Genomic DNA, 22,810 nt, shown 5'->3' on the forward strand with positions numbered 1-22,810 from the left:
TCAGCTCCACTGAAAGCAGAATTAAAGAAACTTTACTGGAGCTGGGTATCCAATAAACGTAACTCTGATCCCAAATTAGGAAGTATAACTAACGATTTTTTGAGGATCAAGGATACAACAGTTGACGAGCCTTATCTTGACATGATCCAAAAATCCTCGGATAGAGCGTTGTATTTTAAATTTAGGATTGGTACATTGCCAATAAGGGAATTCACCGCCCACTGGAAAGTTCTTTCTCAAACATGTTCTTCTTATCCCAATTGTGACGCAAGGGTAGAGTCAATGGCAAATATTTTGTTTGCATACCCGGTATACAAAGCTCCCAGGAACTATTACCTTAAGCCATTGTGCAGAGAATTAGGCACAAGAGATCACTCTGTAGCACTACGTATTTTAAAATCCGACACTCGATTGTTGTATGTTTGCGAATTGGCAAAGTTTTTGAGATGGGCTTGGTCCATCAGATGCAAAAGGCTGAGAGAAATCATTTAATTCAAGATTTTATTTATCTGTGTAAATAGCTCAAACAAATAGATCTTATTCTTTTCTAATGTGATCAATTTCCCTGTGAAAATGTATATCTTTTTTAAAAAAACTACAAGAAGCTGTAACTAGGGTGCTAATATTGATGAAATGAGTTGTTACCCCAATGTGCTGATTTTATGTTCATGCTTTTAAGATAACTTTTATCGAAATAAAGCCTTTTTCATTCATTCATTCATATTAGAGCATGCTACATACATCAGAGCATGGGTTACCTTATACTTACAATGCACCTTGCCCTTGGGCCTACCATAGGTGTGTCTAATATGAAGCAAAGGGAAGGTTTAGGGACTGGCAAGTGGGTGCACTTGGCCAAGTCGACAGGGCAGTACTAGACTGCACACAGGCCTTGCAATGGAAGGCCTGAGACACACTTTACAAGCTGCTTCTGTGGGTGGCACAACCAGTGCTGCAAGCCCACCAGCAGCATTTGATTTACAAGCCCTGGGCACACATGGTGCACTGTACTAGGGGCTGACAGATAAATCAAATAACCCAATCATGAAATAACCAATTAGTACATTAATTTAACATAGGGAGCACTTGCACTGTGGCACTGATTAGCAGGGGCACAGTGCTCAAAGCATAAATCCAGCAAAAACATATCAAAACATAGGAGGCAATCCATCAACAATGGAAGGGAGACACACGCCAATGATGCCAGGTATAAAACACACCCTCTGGGAATGCAACATGATTCGAATGTATTGGCACAAGGTGGTAAAAGAATTAAACAATATACTAGGTGCACAAATCGAAATGGAACCTCGTTACTTCCTACTGGGAATCCCCACAGAGGTGGATCTCCCACATCATATACTTATGTTGGTTAACTTGGGATTGGTAGTAGCTAAGAGGGACATAGCTAGATATTGGGGTGTTCACCAACTCCCTACACTAAAGGAATGGAGAAAATGCCTGAATCTGTATATGGTTGCAGAGAAAGTGACATACACTGCAAGGGGTTGTCCCCAAAAGTTCTGAAAGTTATGGACTCCATAGATGCAATACTATGGTTCAGAAATAGGATCAGAGGGGGCGGGTCAGGACCTGGTACTGGGAGAAGCGGGAAAAGAGCCTTGAAACTTATACTACCTGACCTATTGTTGACAATGAAGGTTGACCCTGATGTGATCCTCAGCACATGTACATATGTAACACTGCAAACTCGGCCCATGCTCTCTTTGAGAGGAAGTGATGTTATATTTTCTGTCTTACGCCGACTGTCAATGCCCGTCCATCATTTGGTGTCGTGTATTCATGATTTTATTGTTTATATGTTTCAATTATCAAAAGCAAATCTTTTTTTTTTAGAGAGTGAGGTTTTAATGTGGTGTCTTATGCCATTGATGTTACCTTTAAACACATTGATACCTCAGTCGCAGCCAACTTTCAGGGTTGCTCATCTGCAGTTGCAGGTTGTATGTACAAAATCTGTCTTTGCTTAAACTCCTATAAATCCTAAATCCTCATCCTTGGCTCCCATTCCACACTAGATCTGTCACATTTTTTGCCTCCTGAGATGGGTCTCCCCCCAACACTACCTACTACTGCAAATACATAGGGGTTCAGCTTCACAATGCCCGCTCTTTTAAGCCTTTGGCCAATGCCACAGCTGGCATCTGCTTCCCACCTTTGAAAATCTTAAGAAAAATTCTCAAATAATTCATAGAACCTACCACAAAGACTACTTTTCATGAACTAATCATATCAAGACTTGATGATGCCAATATGTTGGTTCTCAAGTCGCCAAAAGTGTTGCTAAACAGACTACAATTACTCTAGAATGTGGCAGCCAGACTATTTCTTAATATTCCTAAAATACATTCCATTTAGAATGGCTTGAAAATACTCCACTGACTGCCTGTCAAGCGGAGAATATAATTCAAAGCTTTGACTTTAACATTCAGGGCCACCAAATTGAAAGGCCCTGTTTACATCTGCAACAAAATCAGGAAATACATTCCTCTCAGAGTGCTTCTCTCGGGCAGCCATAACCTCCCTTGCATTCCCAGGAATAAAAAGACTAGAGCAGGTGGCACTTCTTCTCTTTTTTGTCCTGAAAGCTCAGGAAACTTTTACCAGATCAGATTAAAGGTACCACATTCAAGAGCCTTCTAAAAATCCACCTTTTCAGAGAGATCTAATATTGGGGATCTCTCTTCTGTCTATCTCTTTAACTGTGCCTTACTCTACCTAGCACTGGGATGCCCCTTTTTGAAGCAGTTGTTTTGAGCTAAATAAACCCATTTCATTCATCCATTCACAAATTGCATTTTTATAGTAACTTACACTTTTGTCGTAGCTTACACATTTGTAATAAGTCAAGCACTACACATGGTCAACCAGTGGTACTGCAACAAACTCCCACAGAAAATAGTTGAAAATAAATATAAATATAAATAATATTTTTAAAAACATACAAAATTGTACATATTCATTATTAAATTATAAAATGTTTAGTTAATGGTTATTTAATTATAATTAAAGTAGATTTTATTTTGTAGGCATTTTCAAAGCTCAATTACAGATGTCCACCATTGGTGAGATTCTTGTTACCCAGTAACACACACAAGAATACAGGAAGTATTTTACATCTACTGCTGCAAGTATGGATGTAGCGGTAAAATATCATATGTTACTTCATATGCTAGTACACTAGAATTCATTACATAGCGTTTAGTACATCAGGAGTACTTTTACATCTCAGTAAGTTACCTCAGGAGTGCCTTTACTTTACAGGTAAGTTGGTAAGTGTCCTTTCTAGACCCTACACACACAGCTCCATCATGTCCACCACATTTCTGGAAGAATGGAAAATTGCAGAATGCCCTCCTCAAGAAGCCAACAGCCGACCCAAATCAAATAAGCAACTTCAGATCCATCTCCCTGCTTAGCTATCCAGCCAATGTGATTGAGAAGGCCATTGACAAGCAAATCACAACCCACCTAGAACTTCACCATGTTCTAGACAACATTCTATCAGGATTCAGAAAGAACCAAAGCAATGAAAGAACACTCACCATGGCCACCAATGACATTTGAATCATCCTGAACCAAGGAGAAACAGCAGCATTCTTCCTGCTCAACCTCTCTGCATTCTTCAACACTGTCTCCCATAACACCCTCATCAGAAGACTCCACAAGCTTGGCATACAAGGATTCGCACTGAAATAGACCTGTTCCTTCCTTGTGGAAAGAACCCAAAGGGCCAGGCTGCCACCTCTCACATCAAAAAACAAGAAATTGATATGCAGAGTCCCACAGGGATCGTCCTGAAGCCCCACCCCTTTCAATGTATACTTGACGCTGCTCACCAACATCATCCGATCACAAAACTTCACTGTCATCTCCTACACCAATGACACCCAACTCATCCTCTACATGATGGACAAAACAAGTAACTTCACGTACTGCACGACCAAGGTAGCAGACTGGAGGCAAACTAGCTGCCTGCAGCTCAACTCCGACAAGATAGAAATGGTGGTCTTCGGCAACAAGACCTTCCCATGGGACTCCATATGGTGCCATTGGAGCTAGGACTAACACCCACACCCACAGAACATGTAAGAAATCTATGGATCATTCTAGATGACAAACTCAACATGACAGCTCAAGTCAACGCAGTGAGCACTTCCTGCTTCCACCTTCTATGCATGTTGTGAAAAATCTTCAAATGGTTGACTCAGAGCATCAATTCGACCATCACACAGGTACTTATCACCAACAGGCTGGACTACTATAAAACTATCTATGCTAGAGTCTCCAAACTGGGTGGTAAATTCCGTTCCGTTCACGGAATTCGTGGAATGTGGGTAATTTCGCGTTCGGCGGAGAACGCGAAATTGCCCAAAAATGTGCGTTCCACGACTTTGCGAAATTGTTTGCTTGTTCGCGTTCTCAAATGCGTGTTCGCAAGATATTTCCCCCCGAGCACGCAAACAGCGATTGCGAGCAGTAAATAAGCAACGCGAACAAGCAATCCCGCGTGTTTGCGGAATTTCTGCGTGTTCGCAGAGATTTTTTACAGTTTCGCGGAGATTTGCGTAACGCGATTATGCAAATTCCGCCCACCCCTACTCCAAACAACTCCAGACCACCCAGCACACCACTGCAGCACTCATACTCAGCACCCCCCACCACAACTTCATCACACTGCAACTTGGGAAGCTGCACTGGCTCCCCATTCACAAGCACAGTCAATTCAGACTTCAAGCACATACATACAAAGCCCTATAGAATACAGGACCAGAATACCTTAACAGTCACCCACCAGACACCTATGCTCTGCCTCATTAACACTTGCACACATTCCCCACATCCACAAAAGCAAGACAAAAGGTTGCTCATTCTCATATATCAAACCCAAGTCATGGAACCACCACTCTCAACACATCAGGGCCTCTGCAAGTTCAGTAAGAAGAAAACCTGACTCTTTGTGTAAGCACCTTTGAGACCATAAACCTACACACCTGTCCAAATGCCTGAATACCCTTCCAGGTGATTAGTGTGCTATACAGATCAATATAATCATAACACACTCACACACACACTCAAACATACACACAAATATACCGTTTTAATTCTAAGTATTACATTTTTTAAATAACATTATGTAAAAAGCAATTTAAAATATTTTAACTGCAATTAATTTTGATGGAATTTAATTATAATTCTTATTTAATTAAATTAAATTAATGTAATTATATTTTAATTGTACATTTCCCAGCCATGATCCACAAAACCATTTATGTCTGCGATAGAACCCTAGATAGCTTGGCACAAAAAGCAGTCAGTCTTAAGTTAGAGGCAATGTAAAAGTATTTATGCAGCATACACACAGTCATAAAGAGAAAACACAACACAAGTAAAATCCCACATTAATTTAGAACAGAAGAGTTATTGTCAATACATTATTTGACACCAAAACAATCCAATCAGTTGAATTTTGATACTTTTAGTAAAACCTCGCGCTTGAACAATCAAAGCGACAACCATGGACATGCAATTGTGCGAGACCGGGTCAAAGTTGAAAAAGAGGGCCGACCGCAATGGAGTGTGGTTTGGATAGAAGTAGTTGATAGTGTCCGGTCGGTGGTTAACTTTGGACTTAGAAGAAATTCTGATGAAAAAGTTCTGAGAAGGTGAAGTTCAGCGGGGCAAGGCTGCAGGTGATGTCAGGGGAAGGACCGTCATCATCAGGAAGCCACTGGATGAAGTTGTGGTGAAGATTTCTACATTTGGATTTAGTCTCTTTTGTAGAAGTCGAAAATATCCAGTGCGGCTAGGCAGGAGGCTGTAGTCGACAAGAGTTCCAGGAGGTTGGACACTCCTTTGGCAAAGGACCACTCAACAGGATTTGCTGCTGCTGTGTAGAAGAACATAGCTGGAGCAGTTGCAAAGTCAGGGTAACAGGCAACACACCTTGGGCAGATCGACAAACAGATTGTTCCTAGTCTTCCTTAAGTTCTCAGAGCATTTTTTTACCAAAGATTTTCTATGTCACAAGTTTAGGATTTTGGCTATCTGGCCACATTTAGCACCACAAATAAGGGTATAGGACTGGAGGGGCACCACTGGGGTGGTTATAACTAACTCAGGATGGGTCCAGGCGAGGGTTTAAGATTGTGGGCGTCTGCTATGTCTTTGTGGCTCTGAACAGGAGGCCAGCACACTAGCCCTTACAGTCACTCTGGTAGACCTGGGTTCAGGTGGAGAAGTAGGGCTCAAGCAGTAGTGCAGGCCTCTGAGTGTTCTAGGAAGGCTCTATGAAGCAAAGCACTCCTTTCAGGTGTAGTGAGCAGTCAGCACACCACAGCAGCAGACAGCCACCCGTGAGTCCTTTCACAGGTCCAGAAAGTGAACTGAAGAGTGGGTCTGAGGGCCCTATTTTTTTACCATTTTTTACCAAACTTCATTTGGGAGAAGTTTCCAGAGGTTTCCTTTTGAAGTGCTTGGTGACACACCCTTTGTGTGAAGGCAGAGCACAGCCTCTTCAGTTGTAAGTGAGGCTCTGCCCCAATCCTGCCAGCAGATGGCCCAATCAGACACTCCACTAATTCCTCTATTATGTGATTAACTGTGAAGAATAAACAAAGTCTAACTGCCAGTTGCTTCGAAACATGTGACCTAAGTCACCAAATATAAGGGATCAGGAAATGCCAGCTTTCAAGAAGTGTATATCGTAACGGGAAGGCCCCTCACCATCCAGATACTTTCTACACCTTTACCTCGAGAAGATTTCTACCTTCAGACTTAGTCAATTGTTTGTAACATGAATTCTTCTAGGGGGACAAAGCTGCATACCCTAGCCGATGAGGGTTCCACGAGGCCGGATACCTTCCAATGGTCCTGCTGAATTGCATTTGTTGCTGTGGGAAAGAACGCAGTGGGAGCAACCCGAATCTTTGGCCCAGTAGCAACATAGCTTCATTGGATTGGCTTGGCAGGTTGGTCCTGATGTTTGGCAGTTCACAGAGTAAAAGGTTGGCAAAACATTTATAAGACTTAGGTTTCAGGATTGTTTGGGAGGAGTACACTTTGACACCAGCCATAAGTCCCGAACCTTGGGGACAGCACTTGGTGGTCATGATTCACTGCAACAGAGTTAAACAGTAGGGTCCTGAGCAGGTCAAGTTGTAACTCATCAGTTGGGAATGCAGGAAGCTTGCTGTTTCCTCAAATCTCAGATGCAAGGTCAGACATATAACCCTTTAGAGTACACTTCTTTGACCTGGGTACAAACAAAAAGCTGGTCCAGACTTCAGAGCTCTTCCTAGATCACAGACAGCATATCTAGTCTTCATGCAGGTCTAGAAAGTGTTCTGAGGAGGGTACTGAAAGTGCCATATTTATGCATAGTGCCATCCTGTAGGTGAAGAAAACTTGCCTACTCCCTAACCGATGGTGTAAAAGCCCAAGGTTGGCCCTACTCATGTTTGCTGCACTTCCTGTGTGTTTTACTGTAAACAATCCCACTGTGCCCCTCTCTGCCCAATTAATATGGTAGAACCTCTCATTCCTTGTTCAAAGTTCATGTAACTACCCCAGAAGTGTTACCAGCAAAATTAGAAACACCTCCAGTGGACACTCTAGGCCAGGGCTGTGGCAGTTTCTGCCTCACTGGGCTTGGTGCTTGACTGGCCAGGGAGATAAAGGAAGTGAGCTTTTCCAGGTTTTAGCTGATTGTGACAGGGTTGGTACCTTTGAAGTTAATTAAGTTCCTGGGCACAGATGGTCAGCCTCACAGAGATACGGAACACCTCCAGTAAGGCCTTGTCCCAGTTGTGGGAGCAAGTTGACACCTCCTTAAAGGGGCTGTTCACTCCTGGATCACAATTAAGAGTTCAGACAAAGGGACATCTAGAGGCTTCAGTCAGATAACAGAAACGCTGTAAAAGTACCTGTTCCCGAATATCTATTGTGAGTCCAATTTTGCCAATAAATTGTTTTTGTAATGAATAGTTTAAAGTCTAGCAATAAACTTTGTAGCTTTTCCTTGGCAGAGATAATATTAGTTAATTTTAACATTATATCCCTGTGCTGGAATACTCAACCCTGCTACAGTGAAAATAGTGTTTACACCTTTAAAAATGTAGGGACATGTTTAACATTAAATCTTTACATGTCCTACTTTTATATACCTAGCACCCTGCCTTACAGGTAATGAGGCCTATTTAGGGGTGACTTCTAAATATTGAAAAGAAAGGTTAAGGTATATTAAAAGGGGTTAGTATGACAGGTCAAATTTGCAATAAAACCTGCATAGCCAGGCTACACATGGAGAGCCTGCTGCTATATTTGCATTGTCACTGCATTGAATGGCACAACACATGCTGATGTCCACTGACATTTAGCTAACAGGCCCAGGTATTTTTTGTTCACTATATACTAGGGACTTATAAATAAGTTAAGCAGACCAATTAGGGGTATACCAATTACATCACTTTAAAAAGGGGAGCACATGTGCTTTCTGGTCAGTAGGGGTGAAGCTAACAGAGTCCTACAGCGAGCAAAAACTGTCAAGGCAATTATCTGGGTTTCATCATGCAAAAGATGGTCAATTCCAACACCGAAGATGACATCTTTTTGATTCTGGCATCTTAAATCTATGTATTATACATTCATATATTTACTTTATTTCTCAATGCTATATTTGCTTAAATAATTTAATCCATATCTTTTGTAATCAGCCTCTGATGCTAAAATTTAAAAACATGTTTGTTTTTGATAATTTTACAAGTATTCATAGAATTTAAATTTCGTTCAACTGTTACCACTTTACAGTGTTCTCATCATGATATCGTAACAATGAAATGTACTCTATGATAGGCCTGGGTTGGTGTACTCTAGATCAAGTTTGTGGTATGTTTGTTTTACAAAATTACTCAAAGGGTGTTATTATATCACGCTGTGTAAAATAATTACATGTTGTTGGTGGCAAATTATTAGCAACAGTGCATGGGAACAACACAAGCAACCAGAATGCAAGTGGCCGCTGTTCAAATTGTTTATATATATTTTTTTTATTTTTGCTGAAAATGCATCTTTAAGTCTAAAATGGATGTGAGGGTACAAAAATATGGAGCCAAGTGGCAGTTTTGCACAATTACCCAAATTTCTCACACTGCTACACATTATTTTATTCTTTATTGGAATGTTGGAAGGCTGTAGACAGGTTGCCTCATGTGGTACACATTTCCTTTCACAGTTGCAGAGAAGGTTCTATAGATTAAAATGTCCAAGAAAGGTAGGTATGGGCCTTTGTATATAGTTAGTTTGTGTCAGGCCTTGCTAACAAGAAAAAGATTTAAAAAGTAAGAAATTTGTGCGTTTACAGCAAAACAGCTTTCAAATGTATTGCATTTGACTGATGCAGACGTACATCAAAATCTACAAACCAACTACACTGTGCTCATTCACAGCCCCATAATTGTGAGACCTACCAATACAGTAGATTTCTAACTCCACTACATAGTTCCTGTACCAAAACTAGTGGTATTATCTACTTAGTGTCCTATACCCAAACTAGACTAGTGGGATTATCTGCAGACCTCATTACCACCACAAATATCCCTTATGAGAGAGTTTAACAATAGTTCCAGTCAAACACATGTGTTTATCCTTGAGCGTCCTCTTTTTAATTTTGCAAAGAAAATGTAGTCAAAGGTGGTCATGTTAGTAAATGCATTTGGAAATGTAGAGGAGGATGATCTTAACCCCTAAATACATGCATAATTGTAAATGTTGTTAGATGTTGGCATCCCATTACAAAGTCTCCTCTGGATTTTGATTTGTGTTGCTGCACTGCATTATTGACAATTCCACAATTAAAGAAAGGATCCTCCATGGAGAAGTACTTGGATGGTATGCTTTTCATTTCTTCCATCTCTTAGGTCTTGATTGTGAGCGCATCAAAAATGGCCCAGATGTTACGCATCCATAGAGGTATACCAATACTGGACCTATAAGTAACAGCCTGTGGTTAGAATTTCCAGGCCATTACAAGTTGTATCCTGAGGTTCTCCTTAGATATTGAGGGTTACAAGGGGAATATGTAAATTCCATGGGGACCCCTTCCATTTTACAAATGGCTTACCATACCAAATCAGGTGTAAGAATTTTTCAATATTTTCCAACTTGATTTCAGTCACAAACATTGATTCCCTTCATCCCGATTTGTATGTTCTCATGGGAATTGCCACTGCACTCAAGGTATACCTGGCTGAAAAGCTCCTATACGGGTGAAATAGATCCTTGTTTGCTTGTATTTCAGTTCAAGGAGGACCTGGCTTGGTCGCTTGGGCTGGACTGGTCCCATTGGAGCAGGGTCAACACTGATTTACATAAGGTTGGGTCTAAACAAAATTGGCATGGTGGGCAAAAAACAATGGATTGGGATGTGACTTCAAATGATTGCCAGTGGTTGTGATCAATTAAAGGATTACATCCACCACCAGTGAACTAAAACATAAGAAACCCAAGGCACTTTTTGCAATAATTTGGACTTTTCAGTTGGGTGTAGCTTGGTTTCAGTGGAGTGTTTGATGTTATGATGATTGCCAGAATCTGCGCAGGACAAAGAAGTGAACTAACAGGTTTTTCTGGCTGGCTTTCTGTGTGGATACAGTTAGACAACAAGTCGAAAGAGGCCTTTTCTAGAAAATAACCATCTGGCCAATAGCTACTAGATCTGGACTGGATCCTGCTATTTGTCTCTGCCTGGTACCCTTGCAGTTCCAGAGAGTCCTTCATCTGCTGACACGCCTGCCTGACCTCAGATATGGAGCCGGAACCTGGGAGCAGCAGGGTAAGACACAATGCGCCTGCTGGCTGAATGGACACCTCTAAGCCCAGGAGCAAAGACCAGGGGCATGCAGGGCAAATGGTTCAACCACAGAGGGCTGAGAAACCAGGAGAAGCGCCCACCTGTCCACTGCCCACAGACAGTTCCTGCACCCACTCCAGCATTGTGCTTAGAGTGATAGGTGCTCACTCACTCGCTCCTGTTTGCTTTTCAGCATTTGACCTTCAGATCCCTAGGTGAAGAGCTCACATCAGTATGTGCACCAAAATAATGCCAGAAGAGGTGCTTCCTGAGTTGCTTCCCTGTCCACGCTGCTCATTCAGCATCACGGAGAATTTGTCTGCATGAAACAGAGTTGAGTCCCACTAGGCGTGGAAGCAGCCAAAATAGTGTTCAGTGTGGCTTGTGCTCAGTGAGCTCCCCTGCCCTGCCTCCACAGGAAGTCTTCAGGAAATCTTCGGTGACCAGTGACAAGTGTAGCCATTTACATTGTTCAATTACTACACAGGTCTTACCTGTCTTACATTGTAGCTCTCTGCTGTGGTTTTACAGAAGAGAAGGGGCAGAACAGACTCCTTATTACATAGTTTCCGAAATGTAATCCTTGAATAAGTAGGAATCCAGCCCCTGGCTTGGCTTTATGGCAAGCCATTCAGGATATAAGGGAGGACCTATAGTTGACCTTAACCCTGCAATTTAAAGCAACCTGCAGTTCAAACCCAATGCCAGCAAGTGAAGTAATGATGTCTGGGAGGACTAGAGGTCTACCTTCAGTGGGTCTACAAAAGTGCAAACTAGACTCCAGATTGGTGGCAATAGTATTGCACCAATAGCTGGCAGCAAAAAAGCTGCACCCCAATCATGAGAGGGCCAGCTCCTGTTGCCCACAACCGGCAAACACCACCCCAAAATCATTACAAAACCCAGCCACTGCAACCTACACAAAAAGGTTGTGGTACATTTGTCAGCATAACAGGACTGCCCTCCCATATTGAACAAACAGTAATCCACAAAATGTCCCATCATAGTCTACACACAGAAAAGATAGAGCTCATGCATTCAACTTCTAGCTGTAAGCAACCCATGACAGGTGAACTGTACCAGCCCCTGGATGACAAGATCCGGACCAAGACACAAGCCTCTGCTACAGGCATTGAAATTGCAAAGGTAGGAACGTTAGGCACAGCCTAATTTGGATTTAACCATATTCCTCAGGACCACATGAGTGTCCCCAAGGAAAAACAGACACCACTGAATATCTTCCCCCATAGGGGTGAAGGAGAAACCTTAATAAAGAGCAATACAGACAGCTCAAATCACTCATCAGTCTATGACGACTTATCTCTTATCATCAAAAAGTGCTAGATGGCGAAATGGAGTTGACAGAGTAGACTATGGCAAGGAGGTGGTCAACTGGTAGTAACAACTTAGGCAGCTGTGTACTTCCATCTCACATCCAATCAGTCCTAATAAATTGCCCAAGACAGTTCCACAGGATGTTCTCTTGCAAGATACCCAATGGACCTCTGCCGTAAGGGATCCTGGACAGCAAGCGGATTAGCAAGGGGTTCAGTGGGACGAGACGTCCTCAATGACACCTGAGGAATGGGGGAAAACGGTATCACCCTACATGGGCGGATTATCGGACGCTCCCCAAAAACTTAAGACCATGGCACCCAAAACTAAATCAAGCAATGCCAAGACAGATGATATATGAGCTCACCTTTTAAGAGCATTTGAATCTTGCATTGAAGTCCTTAATTACCAATCAAAAAACGTAATTAACTTTCCCAAACACAATGGCAGTGTTCACATCTGGCATTGATACTTAAATAGTGGATCGAAATAGCCATATAAAGTGAGCACAACTTGCAGCTGAAACACTTCATGCCACTTAGACTTGCTCACCGATACTGGACAAGTGAAATCATTTATTCTCACACAGAATATAGGGTAGCACTATAAAAGGCCGCGTATTTTAAGAAAAGGACAGAAAATAGAAGCAAAAGGGGCACAACCCTGTTGTGGACGAAAACCTTCACTCACCCGAGGGTGACATGGTTTGTCATTGTGTTTCACCAACACACGGGGACCGCAAGGTACCCCGTGTGGGCTACAACTTAACCCACAGGGGAAGGAGCAGGAGTGCAAAGCATGTGTTGGTTTTACCAACTCGATAAGGTAAGGAGGGGCAGAGTGCAATCAAACAAATAAAAAACGTGTGTTAAAAACTACCTACTTAGGGGTAACAACTTTATTCTTCCTGCCTAGGTGGTAGTAATTAAAATGCAAGTGAGTATAGGGGTATGGACTTATACCCTATCCAGTGATCAATATGTTTCTGCCATGGTGACAATAATGTTCAGGGCATTCATCAGGATCAATCAACAGTCACTCTGCTATTTCAAGTGTATAAAAATATATGTAATACGTAGGCCTCTATTTCTTGACCATCACACGCATGTATTGTTCCATATGATCGGTCAGAAGGCTCTAAGTGTAGTTTGTATGTGCCAAATCTACCTGCTACTGAATATCACACCATGTCTGTTATTCTCATAACAGCCCATGGTCTCCTCGTCGATACTCAAACGGTTCTAAGCGTTCTCTTGGTAGACCCCAAGAGAACTCTAAAATCAGAAAAGGTGACCAATACGAACAGATGGGGGACACACCTATTAATTGCAACCTATTGATGGCACCCAAAAATAATTGCAACAGCAACCAGGAAACCTAGGAAAATAGTAATTGAAGAACAAGGCATCACAACCTCGATGCCATAGAGTATCCTAGGTCAAAGGAATCCATCTCAGGGCATCAAGTCAACAGTTTTGCTTTCCACCTTGTTAGGAACCACTACCTCAGTGGCCATAGGATGCGACAAGGGAGAGGTTGCAAAAGAAAACACAATGTCTGCTGATTCCCAAGAACCCCACAAACCCCGTAGGAAAAATCACTGAGAGGGAAGTAACAAGAAGCAGAAACAGGCAGACAAGTCTAATGTCTATTACATTTTCAAGAATACAATTCACCACTCGAACAAAAGCCTCAAACTAGGTGCAGAAAGTGACCTTCACCTGCCACTGGACGTTATCAAATGTAGCAAAGGACTTACATCTTTGAAAGATATGGCCTCAGCAGCTTCCCTAGACAGTGAAAACAAACACTTGCCTCAAGGTGCCCAACAGGTAACAGATGCCCCAGCCCATAGTAAATGCTCACGGGCAACAAGCACAGATTCCCAGCCCAAGGTCGGTGATATGCAGGGATACATCAATGAAGCTCACATGTTATTGGCAGCAGACCTCATGAGGGAAGGCTGTCCCCCTGTCCCAGACCCCCTTTTAGCAGGAGGGCAGGCAGGAAAATGAGTAAGCAAGGTAGTAGTGTCCACCTTAGCTTGGAACATCCGTAGGGTAACAATGAGCTGATATGGACCTCTCTCATATAAATTCTCCATCTTGAATCAGAGAAATAGGCCCAAAAGGAACAGGCATATGCCGCTCTCCAAGAAGGGAGGGGACACCCAAAGGGTGTAGTCACCCTAAGGGACCTTGTTCCTCAGATTGGATGACCTAAAAAGAAGAAGCAATGAAGAGCCATGCAGAAGTGGAGAAGAATTCGACGAATTACTTGGCCCCAGCACTAGCAACCTGTCTACTCCTTCAGATTCTCTGCTTCAAGAAACCAGTGAGGCCCAAGACCAGCAACCTTAAGAGCCCCAGAAGACCTGTGCTGTCTTCAACAAAACTCTGGTATCTCATGGACACTGGATTTGCCCAGTCAGGAAACCAACACATGTCTCCAGATCCAGGCAGATCCGCAACACTTGCACCAATCTGCACCTGATGCCAGAGGTTCGAGTCCAGGATGCCCCCTGACCCACTGAAGTCTACCCGGTGATCCTGACCTGGGATCCAGCATTGGACAACCTCTCCTGACCTTCCCCTTGATGCATGCAGCCTCAAACTGAAGGGTCCTGTAGTGTAGTTCCTATATTCCCAATAGGCTCTGTGCATTGGAATAATATATCCTATAGATATGACGTAGGACTTAGGTCAGTAGGTCTCTATCGAATATACTAAACGTAATAGTGAGTGCCAGCTAGCTCAGAGGTCACTAGAAACTTTCTCGAAGTCACAAGAAGGGGTTCGTTTCTGACAATCGCATAAACATGACAACTTTGTTTCCCTAGGAGAATAACTATCTTCATAGTCGTGGAAACATTAGATAAGTATTTCACTCAGTCAATCGTGCATGCTTCATTTCTACAGAGGATGCACAGAAATAGAAAGACAGGAGTTTCAATAAAAAGGTTTATTGAACAGTCCTCTTTCTCATGCAAGAGAGGTGAACTGCTACAATCGTTAGGCAGAATGCAAAGTATATTGCATACAGAGTAAACAGTAATATGAAATAATACTGTAAGAGCATTGTATGGTTTCTAAGACATATAAAAATACATACATAAATAACACAGGCTAAAATACTCAACTGGTGCTTCTAAAATACGCCTACCCCAATGTACCTAACCTAGGTCTAGTAGGAGGGAAGAACTAAGTATGGTCTTTAGCATAGGTTTAGTTTTGCCAAGAATTTGCCAAAGGTTTCTCTAGGTTCTAATCAGCTCCATACCTTAGAATGAAGGAGGTCTGGCATCTCTGTCTCAGGACTCGATTTCCCAAAACCCCGCAAGGGGAGTCAGAAACACTGGAGCTGGATATCTCGCCAGAGGAGGGCAGCTTCCTGATCAGTGCCTCAGCTGGAGAGTTGGCTTACTTCAGCACTTGCTGTAGCGAACTCCGTCGGGCAAGTAGGTCGTCGAACTGCACCGAACCACCGTAGTTTGCTATAGCGAATGAAGGTATATTTATACCTTGAAGGTGTTTAGGAATGCCATGTTTGACGTAGAGTCGGACATATGAATGTCATGAATGAACTCCTAGGGAATAGTTGCTCATTGTAAAGTAACTGAGTTCTTGGAGAAATCAATATTCAAGCAAGAGGAAGTCCCTAACGGCTTAAGCTGATTTTCCAAGAAATCGCTGTGACGTTTTGTGAATGGATGGAAGTAGCCATGCCTGTATTTGGGTTGCATGGGCTATGCCTAAATAAGGGCTTGGTTTCTATGCCTATATAAGGGCAACGTGAATTGTACCATGATAAGGGCATGAATCGGGCATGAATCGGGAAAATTCATTCGGAACCTAAAACACAATATAACAGTCCCCCTGACTGCAACCGGAGCTGGTCAGAATACCTGACACCAACAAACACCCCTGCACCCGTAGCCCCCTGGCCTTGGTGTGCCCAACTGACAGTGTCCCGGCATCGCCTCACTATCCAACTTTCCTCTCCAGTTGTGGGATTGCTTCAGCCAACCTCCAGAACCAAGCGGTTGTCCCCAAACGCTGATCTCCGTTGATTTCAATGGAGCCCTCAACACCTTCTTTGCACTCTGTACCTGGCCACCACTGAGACGCTGGTGGTGCAGTCTCAGTGCTCTTTAGTGGCTCCTTCAGTACCTTATCTTAACCCCCAGGGCCAGTGTCCCTGAGCCGCAGGTACTTACCAGTAACCGGCGCTTCTTCATGGTGCCCAAGTCTCAATAGGATAACATTGGGCCCAGTGACGTCTGCACCCAGCCGCCCCAGTGCCACTGGTGATGCAGTACCTACCCTGGTCAGACCCTGGCAAATTGGTGACCCAAACACCCGGAGACTGAACTTGAGAATACTACAGTATTGTTTAATGCTATACAAACCTATTGCCACTTGTTGAAAGTATTGCCCAAAAGTACTTACTTGCTACTGAGTTCAACTTAATCAACATCACAAAAGTAATATTTTTCTACAAACGATTGTCCTAGAGTCAGTCATTGAGTGTGTTTTCCTGCCTTGCATGAGTGTGTACATCAAATGCATTCACGCTACTCTCTGATAAGCCTACCACTGCATTGAGAGTAAGGTATTTTCTACTTTAACCTCTGCCAAACCTTTGGGGACTCTGTGCACATTATACCCCTTTTTGGTATAGTATATACAGAGTCAGCTTCCTACATAAAATAAGAGAGCACTTGAAAACAGAGATCATGGGGCTTCTGAGCCAGCTGAATCCAAAGGAATTAGTTCTCCCAGGGGACTTTAATGTAAATATGCTGAGCTCACCACCAGCGAATACGATCAGGCCAGTCCAAAATGCATATTGGGCAATCCCAGCTAAATGTAAGCGCCTATTTTCCCAACCAGATAAAAAAGGGCGCTGAACTTGTCAATGAAATAGCACATCTCAACCTAAGGGCTTCCTTTCAATAATATTTAAGCAGTCCTCCAATCAATTTGACAATACTGTTCCATCTTGTGACAGCTTCCGAATAGCAGCAAGAGGGGAAAGTGATCATCTACAACAGGACTTGAGCAAAAATTACATTTCAGAGTGCATAGTTGAGGGGGAGCTGATTTAAAACAAATTGTGCTCAGTTCACAAGGAGGTGTGCTGGGAAATATGTCATGCCAGTGTCTGGCCCTGGCCAACAGATTAAAAGCATAAAGATCGTACCCTCTCGCAAATTAAAAGGCCTAAAATGCAAGGTAAATCAAGTGCTAAGGGCATCTCAAACGGAACCAGGTAATATTTCCTTTAATGCCAATGTGACAAAAGTGAGATCCCACTAGACAAAACACGATTGGAAGCTAAGGAGAGAGGCAGATGACACATTTTGGGTCAGGTTGTTACATGATATCAAAACTAGTAGACATGAGAGATTCTGGAAGGCCATAAACAAACTGAGGGCCAGATATAGGTAATGAAGATTTACAGATTCTAAAATACCGAATGTTACCGATTCGGTATTTTAGAATCGGTAAATGGGATGTAGGTATTTATTTGGTAAGTATTACCGAATCGGTAAGATTCAGTAATTACCGAATACGGTATTCACCGATTCAGTAATTCCCATTCATTCCTATGGGCCTGGAGGCCCTTAGAAATTAATATGAATTACTGAATCGGTAAATACCAATTCAGTAAAAGGGGGAACACATTGAAGGGTTTTCAAAGGTATTCAGTATTTACCACTAACTAATAGTTGGTGGTAAATAACGAATCCTTAGAGCACATAAACACTCTTAAAAGTGCTTCCTACATGCCATTTACTGATTCGGTAAATACCGAATCGGTAAATAATGATTCTGTAAATACAGAGTCGGTAAATACCCATTCGGTATTTACCGAATCATCACCTACATAGCAAATGGCTCAATACCGGTGGGTAAGCCTGGAATTTACCGAATTTCGGTTTTGCCGACCGGTAATGAGCCACCTACATCGGGCCCTTAATGATCTAACAATAACCACAACAGTTTCAAACATACTTGAAGAACTTTGGTTAGAGTTTTTGACGAATCACTTAAACTGTTTCTCAGTAGTGGATAAACATCAAAATTGGATCATCGCATGCGACGCACTGCTCCAACATTACCAAAGGCCCTGCAGAATGACCACTTCATGAATTAAGTGGGACCCAACTCAAGCTTAGTGTGGCAGCAAATGATTGAAATACAATTAGTCCCCTCACGCTGCAAGCAGAGATTATTAAAAAACAGAAAAAACAGATTGCAAAGTGCCGTCAAGAAGGAATGCCAGGACCTAACAGCATCCCTAAGGAGATCTTCAAAGAGAACAAGTAGTTCTAGGCGGAGAGCATGGAGCCAATTTTTAACAGCATTATAGCAGACAATATTAGACCAGACTACTGGAAGGGCTTGATCATCTGATTCATCTATATTGGAGGTAAAACCTCGGACCCCCTAATTTTCGTCTTCTAGCCCTCTGCGACGTAAAGTCGAAATATTTTGCAGGATGCCTACTGGATGTATGGACGTCCTTGGCTGCTGAATAGTGCATCATTTCCCTTAAGAAAACAGGCTTCTCAAAAGGCATGGACACAACAACAAATAGATTATCCCTTTCTTTGCTAATTGATCAGTCAAGCACAGCCTTTAGCCTTTCTATCTCTGCTTCATTGACTATAAAGCACCCTTCGACCGGGTTGACCGAAGCAAGCTTTGACAGAAGCTAGCTAGTTAAAACATTTCCGATCCGTGCTACAAACCCTGATTCTCCTCCATATGGGCACAGGGATCAGGGTAAAGTTATGGAGTGGTACCCAACTGTCCAGAAGGATTTGAACAAACCAGAGCCTAAGGTGGGGTGTGTGCTCGCCCCATCCTCTTCAGTCTGTTCCTTTCAGACATATCTCCAAATTGCACAAGGTCACTGTACATGTGTTAAACGTAGGGAGTATACATGTGTCAAGCTTGATATATGCTGATGACCTAGTTTTGATTAGCCAAGCAAGGCCTCCAAAGATTACAGAGCTCTACATCAGACTGTTCGGTGAAGAGCCTAATGGAAATAAACATGAAAAAAATGAAAGCCATGGTCATAGGAAAGCAGACAACCAGCACTATGACAATGCACCTGAAAACAATACAACTGATTCAACCATTGAATATAAATATCTCAGATTGCTGTTCTATAGGCTAGGGTCCTTCAAGCAGCAAAAGAGTGCATGCAAATGAAAGCCCATTCCCCATTGATGGCTTTTCATCGACTCAGACCAAAGATGGCCCGACCAACACTTTCAACCTTCTTGCAAATAATTCAGGCAAAAACATTACTGACCCTAGCAGGCGGGTGCAAGATCTTAAGAGGAAGAGATGGCCTCCTTCTTGATAAGATCATAGCCAAGACCTTAAGGTCTTTATCCCATCTATCATGGCATATGTCAGCGCCTCAGTTAAGACTGAAAGAGGATTGTTGGACTTGGCCCTTTTGGAGGGTTCACCCCTAAACTTTTTTTATCCTAGCCTTTTCCCTGTGTAGTGTTGGTGGTTTTAGGCCTCTAGGCACTTTATCACTACTGTCCAGTGTAAAGTGTGTGCGCTTTGGGTTACATATCGTGAGATTGGCCTGCCCTCTCATAGGATTGCATGGGGGGTTCCCTGATGAATGGGTGTCATTGGGAAATCCTGATATGAGAGGCGCAGCATGGTCAAGTCTGGTATGTGTGAAATGTTATTAATAAATGCTGCACAATGGTGTGCGCAGATTTATTGTGGTTATTTTAGGAATGCCACTTTTAGAAGTTGGCATTTCTGTGTCCTATGTGTCTGCCTGCCGGACGTGAATTGCATGTCTGACTTTTGAGTGACAGGGGCTGGAGAGGTGTGGGTGGCTCCAGGAGGGGCAGGGTGGGTCGGTGCTAGACTGAATAGGAACATCTAACTTCTGAGTAGTGGGAGGGGAGGTCCCTGGTCCCTGAATAGGAGTGTGCCTGCCCTAGCGAATGTTGGCTCCACCCCCCTGTGGTGTGTCTGATGATGAGCCCCCACCTGATAAAGGGGAAGGGGAACCTTGTAAAAAAAGTTCTCCAATTCCCCCCTGAACCAGTTGCATCTGGTTCCCCAAGCCCTACACTGCAGACAAAAAATGGAAGTAGTAGAAGTAAAGGGGCTGTGACCCCATGAGAGTGTGTTGTGCTTGTGCTGACTTTGAGGAGACACTCTGCCAGGAGGAACCGCCGCGGACCCACCTACTGTTTCCTGGGGGTCCCTGCGTGCTGGCATGCCTGGCTGTGCTTTGCTGGGGTCTCCCCAGCACCAAAGACTCTTTAATTCTGCCTTTCCCAGGACTTTGAACTGAGCACCCTGAATAGCGCTTTACTCTTAGTTTGAAGAGCATGTTGCTTTTTATTGCCGGGAAGAGCTGGCGTCTGGCAGTGCACTGCAGAAGTGCCTGCAGAGGGAATCCCGAGTGTAGGGATTCCCCCCCTGTGCTGCTGACCCAGCGGGTGCCCACCTCGCATCTGCCATAAAGGAAAAGAGTGCGTGCCTGCAGAGCTGAGCTGCACCGTCAGAAAGAGGGAATCCCCAGCGTAGGGATTCCCCCATGCTCAGGAGGAATGCGGCAGCCCACCCCGCATTTGTGCCTCTCGAGCAGGTACCACCCCGCATTTTCTGTTAATGAAGCGGGTGCCTACCCCGCTGTGCGTGTGCTCTAAAGCGGGTGCCCATCCCTTTTTACATTTGAAAACAGCGGGTGCCCACCCCGCAGTTGTGTACAATAAAACGGGAGACTACCCCGTATTCCCCGGCCGAAGCAGAAAATAATCCACCAAGAACGCAGAGGTCTGCCACGCTGCCCGCGGCGACCCAGAAGCCAGGCACGAGCCACCTGGTTGGGGGTGGAGCCTCGCACCCTGGGCAGAAGTCAGCCCCGACTGGAGCGGGGCTCCCGTGAGGAGAGGGAGAGCCCCAAGTGGCGCATGGTGACCTGTGCAGTGAGAGAAGACTCAGGAGGGAGCCTACCCCACTGGGATGGGCCAAGGGAGAGGCGGAGGGACATGACCCCCAGCCAACCATGTCGACTGAAGAGCGGGCCCCCGTGTGCTAGTCCGAGCCCTGCGGGTCATCCAGAGGAGTCCCAAGAGGAGGGGCTCAATCGGATTCTCGCGTATTCCTATCTCAGGCTGGAAGGAGGTCCAAGAGCGGAGGAGTCCAGCAGAGAGCCCTGGTGAGTGGGGCTGCGGCGTGGCGTTGTTCTGGGTGTCTGTTGCACCCGAGGAGTCCCTGTGAAGGGGGGGCTTGCCCAGGAGATTGATGCCAGTGCAAGAATTCTTTTTGGGCCGAGTTGAGGCCCAGAACAAAAGTCCTGATATGAGGGGACTAAGCAAGAGCATTGGTTGGTGCTCCCCGGGCACAGTGGAATCAGTGCTTGTTTTCTTTTTCACGAGAGAAGCCCCGGAAAGGAGAGGCTCCACAGCTGCTGCAGCACTGCAACACTAGGGGTGATTCTGTTTTCATTTTTGAAGTCCCGCAGTAGGACTTGGGGCAATTTTGTATTTAAGAGTCCCGGAGTGAGGCTTCAGTGGCACAGTGGTGCCCGGGCTCATTCCCCAGCTGCTCTGCGACCGGTAGTTACTGGTTGTGTTTTCCATTTACTTACCTGCATTCCGATGGTTCTGAACGTGGCCCGATTGACCCGGTCCTGTATATAATCCCCTGTAAATATTGCCTAGTGCCGGTTGGCACAGTGTATATTGTGTGATTACTACTCTAGTGTGTTATGAGAATACAAAGGCTATTTTTGATATAACTTTGTGTGGAGTTCCTTTTGTGGTGTGCCTAGGGTGTTGGTGCTGTGAGCGGGTGCAAACGCTTTACAGATTGCCTCCGGGATAAGCCTGACTGCTCGTGCCAAGCTACCACGGGGTTGAGCATGGGTTATCTTTGGCGTGTAACTCTCTTGCCCTGACTAGAGTGGTGGTTTCTGCCGGGCTTTGGTGCAAGCCTTAGCCAACCAGAAATCCCATTTCTAACAATGATCTAATAAAACAAACTCTGGCCAGGCAAGGGGTGTTCATCAAATGTTGTTTTAAGTTAAAAAATGCCAACACAGAGATTCTAAACCATCATCTATGACACTAAATTGTTTAAAAATCCCATTCCCTGGCTAGAGCCTACCTGGTATCGTCATTGCCAACTCTTGGTCCAAACTCGCTATGGGACACACAGATCAGTTACCCTCAATTTAAAACCCCGGAGAAGAAACTAATCAAGAGAGTTTCAATGCTTACTGATGAAGTGTTCTCCAAGCAATTCCAAGGTTTTTGTTTTCTTCTTTTTTTTGGGGGGGTGGAGTTATAGTTACGCATAATCTGTCAGTGCAGGTCCACACTGGAGGATCGCCAGACCATATTAAGAGCGATGTTCAACTGTAGGGGTGTACACCACTGTAGACAGGTCATTAAAGCCTGCTTCAAGCCCACAGACACGCAGCTGTACTTCAGGCTGGTGAAATACTTTGTGAGAGTTGAGCATAAACTCGAAAATACAGCTCTTATAAACTGAGACTAGCTTTTTTTCGCTGGCTGATTTTCTAAACTAGAAATACTGTGCA

The sequence above is a fragment of the Lissotriton helveticus genome, chromosome 6, assembly GCF_964261635.1.
Source record: "Lissotriton helveticus chromosome 6, aLisHel1.1, whole genome shotgun sequence".
Taxonomy (NCBI): domain Eukaryota; kingdom Metazoa; phylum Chordata; class Amphibia; order Caudata; family Salamandridae; genus Lissotriton; species Lissotriton helveticus.